The sequence below is a fragment of the Bos grunniens genome, chromosome 24 (assembly GCF_055505025.1).
Source record: "Bos grunniens cultivar Pamir isolate PY7600 chromosome 24, Bosgru_T2T1.0, whole genome shotgun sequence".
NCBI classification, from domain to species: domain Eukaryota; kingdom Metazoa; phylum Chordata; class Mammalia; order Artiodactyla; family Bovidae; genus Bos; species Bos grunniens.
In genome coordinates, this window is record NC_141188.1 from 7,371,255 (window position 1) to 7,380,764 (window position 9,510).

Here is a 9,510-nt window from a genome sequence, read left to right on the forward strand (position 1 = left end):
TATATTTGTTGGGTAACAATTTCTATGTTGTGGAAACTGTATAAGACCATGACCAAAGGAGATAAGGTGAGATGCTAAACTGCCCATTGAATTTATAATGTTAGAAGCAAGACTGTGTGCTCAGTTGCTCAGTTGTGTCAGACTGTTTTGTGACCCTATGGACTGTACCCCACCAGGCTCCTCTGTCCATGGGATTTTCCAGCTAGAATACTGTGGAGTAGATGGCCATTTCCTCATCCGGGGGATCTTCCCAACCCAGGGATTGAACCTGCATCTCTTATGTCTCCTGCATTGGCAGGCAGATTCTTTACCATTGAGCCACCTGGGAAGCCCATGTAGAAGCAAGACTACACTTCTTCTTTCAAATGAGTAGTTCAGTGGTGGCAAATTCTCAAACAGAAATATATTCTGTTAAATTAGGCTATAGTGACATAATTTTCTCAATAAGATTAACTCAATAAGATGATTTTAACATGCATGCTACTTTTATATCACCCTCCAAAGTACTCGAGCTCTCCATTCAAAATATCCTCAATATATTTTAATGGCTTGCCTGAACAAGATAAAAAGCTTTCCTTTCCTCAAAATCAACTCAAGTTGTTTATCATCTTAAAAGTTTAATTTAAAAGTTACAACATATCATGGTGTTTAATCCAACAGTTTTGGATATCAGATCAGCATTTTGTTCTCAATGCCAGAATTTATAATAATTTATAAGCCATTGTGACCCTAATTATTTCACCCTAGACTAGATTTCCTAATCTCCAAAATGGAGAGAAACAGTACCTACCTCACAGAATTATTATAAAGGTCAGTTCTGCTATTTTAGCATTGTAATGGTCACTATAATATTGAATGCTAATTAGTACAAATAATATACTCCAAATATTGTAACAATTTCAAATTTTAAAACAGGCTCTGACAAGGGCTCATTTGTTACAAGTAGTAGACAATAATGCATATATACGGAATCTAGAAAGATGGTCCTGGTGAACCAATCTGCTGGGCAGCAATGGAAATGCAGATGAAGAGAAAACACTCTTGGACACGGCTGCAAGGAGAAAGTGGGACGAACTGAGAGAGTACCCAGGAAACATACACATTACCATGCATAAAATTAGATAGCCAGTGAAGATTTTCTGTATGATACGGGGAGCTCAAACTTGGTGTTCTGTGACAACCTAGAGGAGTGGGAAGTTGGAGGGAGGGGGCATATGTATACCCATGGCTGCTTCATGTTGATGTATGGCAGAAACCAACACGCCATTGTAAGGCAATTATCCTCCAATTAAAATAAATTAATTTAAAAAAGAATTGTGTTCCTTTTATACTCTTTATACATTTATTGATTTCAGGACAGAATAACACTGTGGAATAGCCAAAGAAAAGTAGATATTTTTAAATTTTTAGGTGCTTATGCTTGAGCCACAGTGTCTAAACTACATGCCTGGTGCAACATAATTTACAGCACATGAACTCTTCTTAATGTTACACTCACACAAAAACACACATTATATATATATTAAATATTATATATATAAAATATGTATTAAATATTTTATATTTATATTAAATATATATATTTATTATATATATATTAAATATTTTTGGAATATCTGTGTCAACTCCTTGAAAATCATACATTGGGCTTCCAGTCATGGCTATGTAATGAAGTTTGAACTCTGCAAAATCACTCTTACCAAATTTGGAAGTCTGTTTCTTATTTTAGGGCAATAAAGACACAAAAATGGGTTCTCTGTTCTGGTTTTTTGACTGTGTTAACCAATACTTCACAATTTACCAACACCTAGATTTGCCAGGCAGACCTTTGCCTTTTCCTTGTACTTCAAGAGTACATGCAGCTATCTAAAAGTGCCAAGCAGGGTTCAATATGTATATATTGGTTTGCTGCTATAAGAGAGGAGCTGCAATACAGATCCTTCGTTTTTATTGTTTGAAGTCATACTCACAACTCAAGCCAAATGTTTTTCTTTTCAAAGTTAATGCACTGAAGTAGATGCCAGGGAAAAAAAGATAATGTGAAAGCTGTCATAAATCTTATAATAGTCTGTAAGATTTTTTGGCAATGCATGGATCCAAATAAAGGGTTTTCGTTTTATGTTAAAGGCTTTGTTTATAGGTTGATAAATGGCACATATACTGAAACCCATTTTTTGTGTCACTCTTATACAAAATTAGCTTTTAGCAAAGAAGTAAATGGCTGTATTGTCACAAAGTTTTAACTAAGAAACAGAATTTATGCTCACAAGCTTTTTTTCCCCTTAGGAATGAGGCAGGAATCTCTCACAACCCTCAATATTTAAAAGGGGCGCATGCATCACACCTGTGGTGGAGATTCAACAGCTAGCTGGTGAATGACTGCATGCATGAATGAACAGTGATTAATCCTTGACCTAAAAATTATGATCCAAACATGATCTTGCTACCAACTTTGAGATACTCAAATCTTTGGTTAGCTATAACCCCTCTTTTGAACATGGAATGTCAGTGCATGAGGTCACTTTTTCCAGTAGAAAGGAATTTAGGGTTCACATTTTAGAGTCAGTACTGAAGGAGAATGCAGCTCTTGGGCCATATATGAATTTAGTCCCCATCGTTCATGATAAATCCTACCCTTGTTATTCATTTTCTGTTCATAATTTCAAAATAGGCTCTGACCGGGGCTCATTTATTACAAGTAGTAGACAAAGAATCTGTGCACCTTTTATTCTGTTCACACATTTATTGAATACAGGGAAGACCAATACTGTGGAATAGTCTAAGCAAAGTGACTTAATTTTCTATTTTTAGATGCCTATGCTTGAGCCAGATTATCTAAAGTACATGCAACATCACTGTAGCACCTGAACTATATTATCTGATTCATGGCTGAGCATACCTTCTGCACGTCTAAGGTCCTAACCACTTTTCCCAGTCTCTGCAACCACTTACTGAGGAACCGGCCCAGCTTCCAGATTCACTCACATCATCTCCTGAAGCTACACACAACAGTGACAAGTGTTGCCATTTCAAACCCTCATCATTCTCCCATGGATTCCTTTTTCTGGTTTTAGGCATTAGCTTTATCATCAGTTTTTCTTTTTTTTTTTTGCTAGATTCTCTTAGACGTGATCAATTAAATTGGTCTTTAAGAGATCCATGTTATCCTCAAGGCACATTTTAAGATTCATGACAATTAAAGTGCAGTTAGTCAACATAGCTGTCATATTTTTTTCCCCCACTGTGGAGTTCAACCAAGCAAAGATGTAAATTTCTTGGCAAAGGAGTGACTTTAAAAAAAATAAAAAATGAAGAGTACAGGCACGTCAGGTGTCTGGTGAAGGTCATCCTCTTGGTTCACGGACAATCACTTTATCTTCATGTGGCAAAGACACACAGAGAGAAGAGTTGTACTGGTGGTGGTTTAGTTGCTCAGTCGTGTCCGACTCTCACGACCCCGTGGACTGTAGCCCATCAGGCTCCTCTGTCTGTGAGATTTTCCAGGCAAGAACACTGGAGTGGGTTGCCACTTCCTTCCACAGTGGATCTTCCCAATGTGTGTCTGATGAGGATCATCCTCCTGGTTCATAGACAATCATTTTATCTTCACACGGCAAAGACAGAGAGAGAGAGGAGGAGAGAGAGAAGGCAGGCAGGCAGGAGGAGGGCAAGGACAAAGAAAGAAAGAGAGCAGAGAGCACTAGCTGTCTGATATTTCTTTTTGTAAGGGCATTAATCCTCTTAGAAGGGTTTCACTCTTGGGAGCCAATTACATCCCAAAGGCCCCATCTCCAAATATTAACACCAGTACACTGACAATTAGAGTTTCAAAGTACTGAATCTAGGGGGGTGGGCACAAAAATTTGGTCTAGAGTACACATCCTTCAAGCCTCAGTTCCCACAGAGTAATGTGCCATTTAAGCGTGCTCACACGTGTTAAGGGCAAGCACCCAGAGTATAAGAAACCCCATTCTGTTAAAGAAGGGCTGCCATCAAAACTGCTCAAATTCGGTGATAGAGGGAGATACTGATTTTATGTTCCTGGAGAAGGTGTCCTAGAGAGAGGGACCTTTGTATCTCTCTTTGTATTTGCCATGCAGACATGTTTGAAAAAATGGCATGGAACGAAAGCTATCAGTTCATTCAGAAAATAGGAAGAAATGCAAGACACACAGGAAGATTTCCTTTTAACAGCAAACAACAAAATCTTAAGTTAATCAAGAGGAAACAGAGAACAAATGGAAAAATATAAAACAACTAGCGCAGTGGTAGATTTTCATGATACCCATAAAAATATGCATCAAATACAGAGACATACTAAAGTATGTAGAGAGAGAAAAAATACCACATGAATGTTAATCACAAGAAAGCTGGAGTAGCTACATCAATATTTGACAAAGTAGACTTCAGAACGAGCAAAACAGTGACAAAAACAGATAATTCTTAATGAGAAAGCTAGACATTCTCGAAGAAGACATAACAGTCCTAACCAGGCCTGTGAGAACAGAGGCTTGAAGCTTATAAAACAAATACTGGTAGAAGTGAAAGAAGAGACCAAGCCACAATTACAGACGCAGATCACAATACACGGGTCTCAGCAACTGATAAGGCTATTAGTTCCAAAATTTATACTGAAAACATTATATGTAATATGTTTTATATGTATATTTATGTAATATGTGTGAAACATATTACATATAATATATTCTCAGTATAAATTTTGTGTGTATATATATATGTATATATACATATATATATAAAAAATGACCTGAAAACACTATCAGGGAACAAGCTATATTCACCATTTATAATGAGCCAGCCAACAACAGGGACCATTCATTTTTTTCAAGTATGCTTAGAATATCCACCAAGAGAAAACATATCTTAGGCCATGAGGAAAAAAGGAGAAAAATGTAAAAGAATCAAAACCATGCAAGTTCTGTTCTCAGAGCTTAATAGAAATTTTTTCTTTTCTAAAAAATTGTTTCAATTGAAGGATAATTACTTTACAATATTGTGTTGGTTTATTTCATACATCAACATGAAGCAGCCACAGGTATACACATGTCCCCTCTCTCTTGAACCTCCCTGCCACCTCCCACCCCATCCCACCCCTCTGGGTTGTCACAGAGCACCAGATTTGAGGTCCCTTAGTCATACAGTCGGAGAAGGCAATGGCACCCCACTCCAGTACTCTTGCCTGGAAAATCCCATGGACGGAGGAGCCTGGTAGGCCACAGTTCATGGGGTCACTAGGAGTCGGACACGACTGAGCGACTTCACTTTCACTTTTCACTTTCATGCATTGGAGAAGGAAATGACATCCCACTCCAGTGATCTTGCCTGGAGAATCCCAGGGACAGGGGAGCCCGGTGGGCTGCCATCTATGGGGTCGCACAGAGTCGGACATGACTGAAGAGACTTAGCAGCAGCAGCAGCAGTCATACAGTAAATTCCCACTGGCTATCTATTTCACACGTGGTAGTGTATATGTTTCTCTGCTACTCTCTCCAGTTCGTCCCATCCTCTTCTTCCCACCCTGTGACCACAAGTCGGTTCTCTATGTCCAGGTCTACACTGCTGCCCTGCAAACAGGTTCTCCAGTACCATCTTTCTAGAGTCCATACATGTGCGTTAATATACGATATATGATTTTCTCTTTCTGACTTCACTCTGTATGATACACTTGAGATTCACCCACCTCATTAGAACTGACTCAAATGCATTATTTATTATGGCTGAATATAATATACATTATATAAAATAATGTAATATAATGAAAATATTCCCTTCTGTATATGTACCACAGCTTCCTTATCCATTCATCTATCAATGGATATCTAGGTTGCTTCCATGTCCTAGCTATTATAAATAGTCCTGAAATAAACATTGGGTACATGTGTCTTTTTCAATTATGGTTTTCTCAGGGTATGGTACATAATAGAATTCAACTAAAATTCAGTAATGGTAAGATAACTGGAAAAGTTCCAAATATATGGAAATTATGTTACAGGCTTTAAAATAACCTATAGATCAAAGAAGAGGTTTACAGCAAAGTTATTAAAATATTTGACTGAAAGCAAATGGAGTATAACATTGAGGGATTACATGCTTAGCTATTTTTCCAGAAAAGAAAAAGCAATTCATGCACCAAACTTGACACCACTCAAAAGTCATCAATATGAGAATGGGTCATACAATGTGTTACATCCATACCACAATACTACATAGCAGTAAAAAGAATGAAGTATTTATACAGGCTATAGTATGTGTGAAAGTAAATATAGTTAAAGGAAGAAACCAGGCAAATACCTTCCTTACTGCATGATACCATTTTTACAAAATACTAGAAAATACAATGCATCGTATCAAAAAAAAAAAAAAGAAGCAGATAAATCAATGATGACCTGGGGATTAGGAGTCTAGGGAGGGTGGAATACTTTTGAAAGTGATGGATATGTTCATAGTTTTGATCATGAATTATGAGTACTTAATGCACAAAAATCATAACATTGGGTAACCATAGCAAGCATTCCATCATCAATGCAAACAGTATATTTTGTTGTTGTTGTTCAGTCGCTAAGTCATGTTCAACTCTTTGCGACCCCATGGACTGCAGCACACCAGGCTTCCCTGTCCTTCACTATCCCCTGGAGCTTGCTCAAATTCATGTCCATTGAGTCAGTGATGCCATCCAACCATCTCATCCTCTGCTGTTCCCTTCTTCTCCTGCCCCCAGTCTTTCCCAGGATCAGGGTCTTTTCCAATGAGTAGGCTCTTTGCATCAGGTGACTGAAATATTGAAGCTTCATCTTCAGCATTAGTCCATCTAATATTCAGGATTGATTTTCTTTAGTATTGACTCCTAGCAGTCCAAGGGACTCTCAAGACTTCTCCAGCACCACAGTTTGAAAGCATCAGTTCTTTGGTGCTCAGCTTTCCTTATGGCCCAATTATCACATCTGTACATGACTAATGGCAAAACCATAACCTTGACTATACAGACCTTTGTTGCCAAAGTGTTGTCTCTGGTTTTTAATACACTGTCTAGGTTTGTCATAGCTTTCCTTCCAAGGAACGTGCATCTTAATTTCATGGCTGCAGTCACTATACACAGTGATTTTGGACTCCAAGTAAATAAAATCTGTCACTATTTTCACTTTTCCCCTCTATTTGCCATCTGCTTTATTGACTATGCCAAAGCCTTTGCCTGTGTGGATCACAATAAACTGGAAAATTCTGAAAGAGATGGGAATACCAGACCACCTGATCTGCCTCTTGAGAAATTTGTATGCAGGTCAGGAAGCAACAGTTAGAACTGGACATGGAACAACAGACTGGTTCCAAATAAGAAAAGGAGTTTGGCAAGGCTGTATATTGTCACCCTGCTTATTTAACTTATATGCAGAGTACATCATGAGAAATGCTGGACTGGAAGAAACACAAGCTGGAATCAAGATTGCCAGGAGAAATATCAATAACCTCAGATATGCAGATAACACCACCCTTATGGCAGAAAGTGAAGAGGAACTCAAAAGCCTCTTGATGAAAGTGAAAGTGGAGAGTGAAAAAGTTGGCTTAAAGCTCAACATTTAGAAAACGAAGATCATAGCATCCGGTCCCACCACTTCATGGGAAATAGATGGGGAAACAGTGGAAACAGTGTCAGACTTTATTTTTGGGGGCTCCAAAATCACTGCAGAAGGTGACTGCAGCCATGAAATTAAAAGACGCTTACTCCTTGGAAGGAAAGTTATGACCAACCTAGATAGCATATTCAAAAGCAGAGACATTACTTTGCCAACAAAGGTTCGTCTAGTCAAGGCTATGGTTTTTCCTGTGGTCATGTATGGATGTAAGAGTTGGACTGTGAAGAAGGATGAGTGCCGAAGAATTGACGCTTTTGAACTGTGGTGTTGGAGAAGACTCTTGAGAGTCCCTTGGACTGCAAGGAGATCCAACCAGTCCATTCTGAAGGAGATCAGCCCTGGGGTTTCTTTGGAAGGACTGATGCTAAAGCTGAAACTCCAGTACTTTGGCCACCTCATGTGAAGAGTTGACTCATTGGGAAAGACTCTGATGCTGGGAGGGTTTGCGGGCAAGAGGAGAAGGGGACGACAGAGCATGAGATGGCTGGATGGCATCACTGACTTGACGGATGTGAGTCTGAGTGAACTCCGGGAGTTGGTGATGGACAGGGAGGCCTCGCGTGCTGCAATTCATGGGGTCTCAAAGAGTCGGACACGACTGAGTGACTGATCTGAATCTGAATCTGATGGGACCAGATGCCATGATCTTAGTTTTTTTAATGTTAAGTTTTAAGCCAGTTTTAGCATATAATAAATAATAAATATTTTTAATACTGTAGATTTTTAATTACAAATTTTCATCAAAAACTAAAATATCAGTCATGGATTTCACAAAACAAATGACTTTTTTTCTCCTTGAGTGGCAGACCCTGATACAAGTAATTTAAAATTACATTTAGGTTATGCTTTATCCAACATTATGTGTTGCCATTTCTAGCCAAACAATTCAAATGCTGTCAAGTAAAGTATGGTATTGTACCAATTATGCCCAAACAGTAATTAATGAAACTGACACAAAATGTTTGATTTGTAGGCATCTATATTTCCCTAATGGAGCTTGTTAATGGAACTGAATTCTATTCAGGAATGTTGTTTAATGTCACACCACTTTATATTATGCTAAATTATTGTCAAACATAAAACAGGAAACAGCTTCTACTGAGTCTTAAATTAATCAAAACTCTGCTGCAAACTTTTTGATTTGTGACTCAATACAAATTGGAGAAAATAAAAGTCAAAGTAACACAATGTAATGTAAGGACATCTGTATATTTTGGCAAGTAAATTGATGAATTGCAGGGTATAGGAAATTAAAATATGTAAATCTGAAAACAACTTCATCTTACAAAGCACTTTAAATACTTGAAAATAAAATTATCTGTTTATATATTTTTTCTGAACATGTCCTCAAATGTAAGGTATTTAACAGAGCAAAGTTGATTCCTATTTTTGCATATTATCTTTTAAATTAATAATTATTTTATTTTTATACTTAACAAAAATAGTATCTCTGCTTTACAGACAATGTGACAAATAAAGAAAATACTGAACTCTGACAAAGAGCATATCTATACATTTATTAGTTTAAACCATGATAGTTTTCAAGTGTACATTATACCTAAAAATATATTATATGTATTACTAGCTGAATATTATTTCATAAAGATTTGAAATTGACATGCTATATTATCTTACAAAGGTGCTATAATTTGTGTACCAAATTCATTTCATTGGACACTTACATTCTATTGCTCAAAATTAGTTATTATATCCTAAAAGTCTCCAAATATTGTATTTCTATACATACCAATCTTTTATAGATTAAGTATGAGTATTTGAGGATACTTTGGCTGTGTTTTTTTCCTTCAGGATGGTTAATTAGTTGGATTGATAATCTCTCAGTTTTAGTATATCTAAAGAT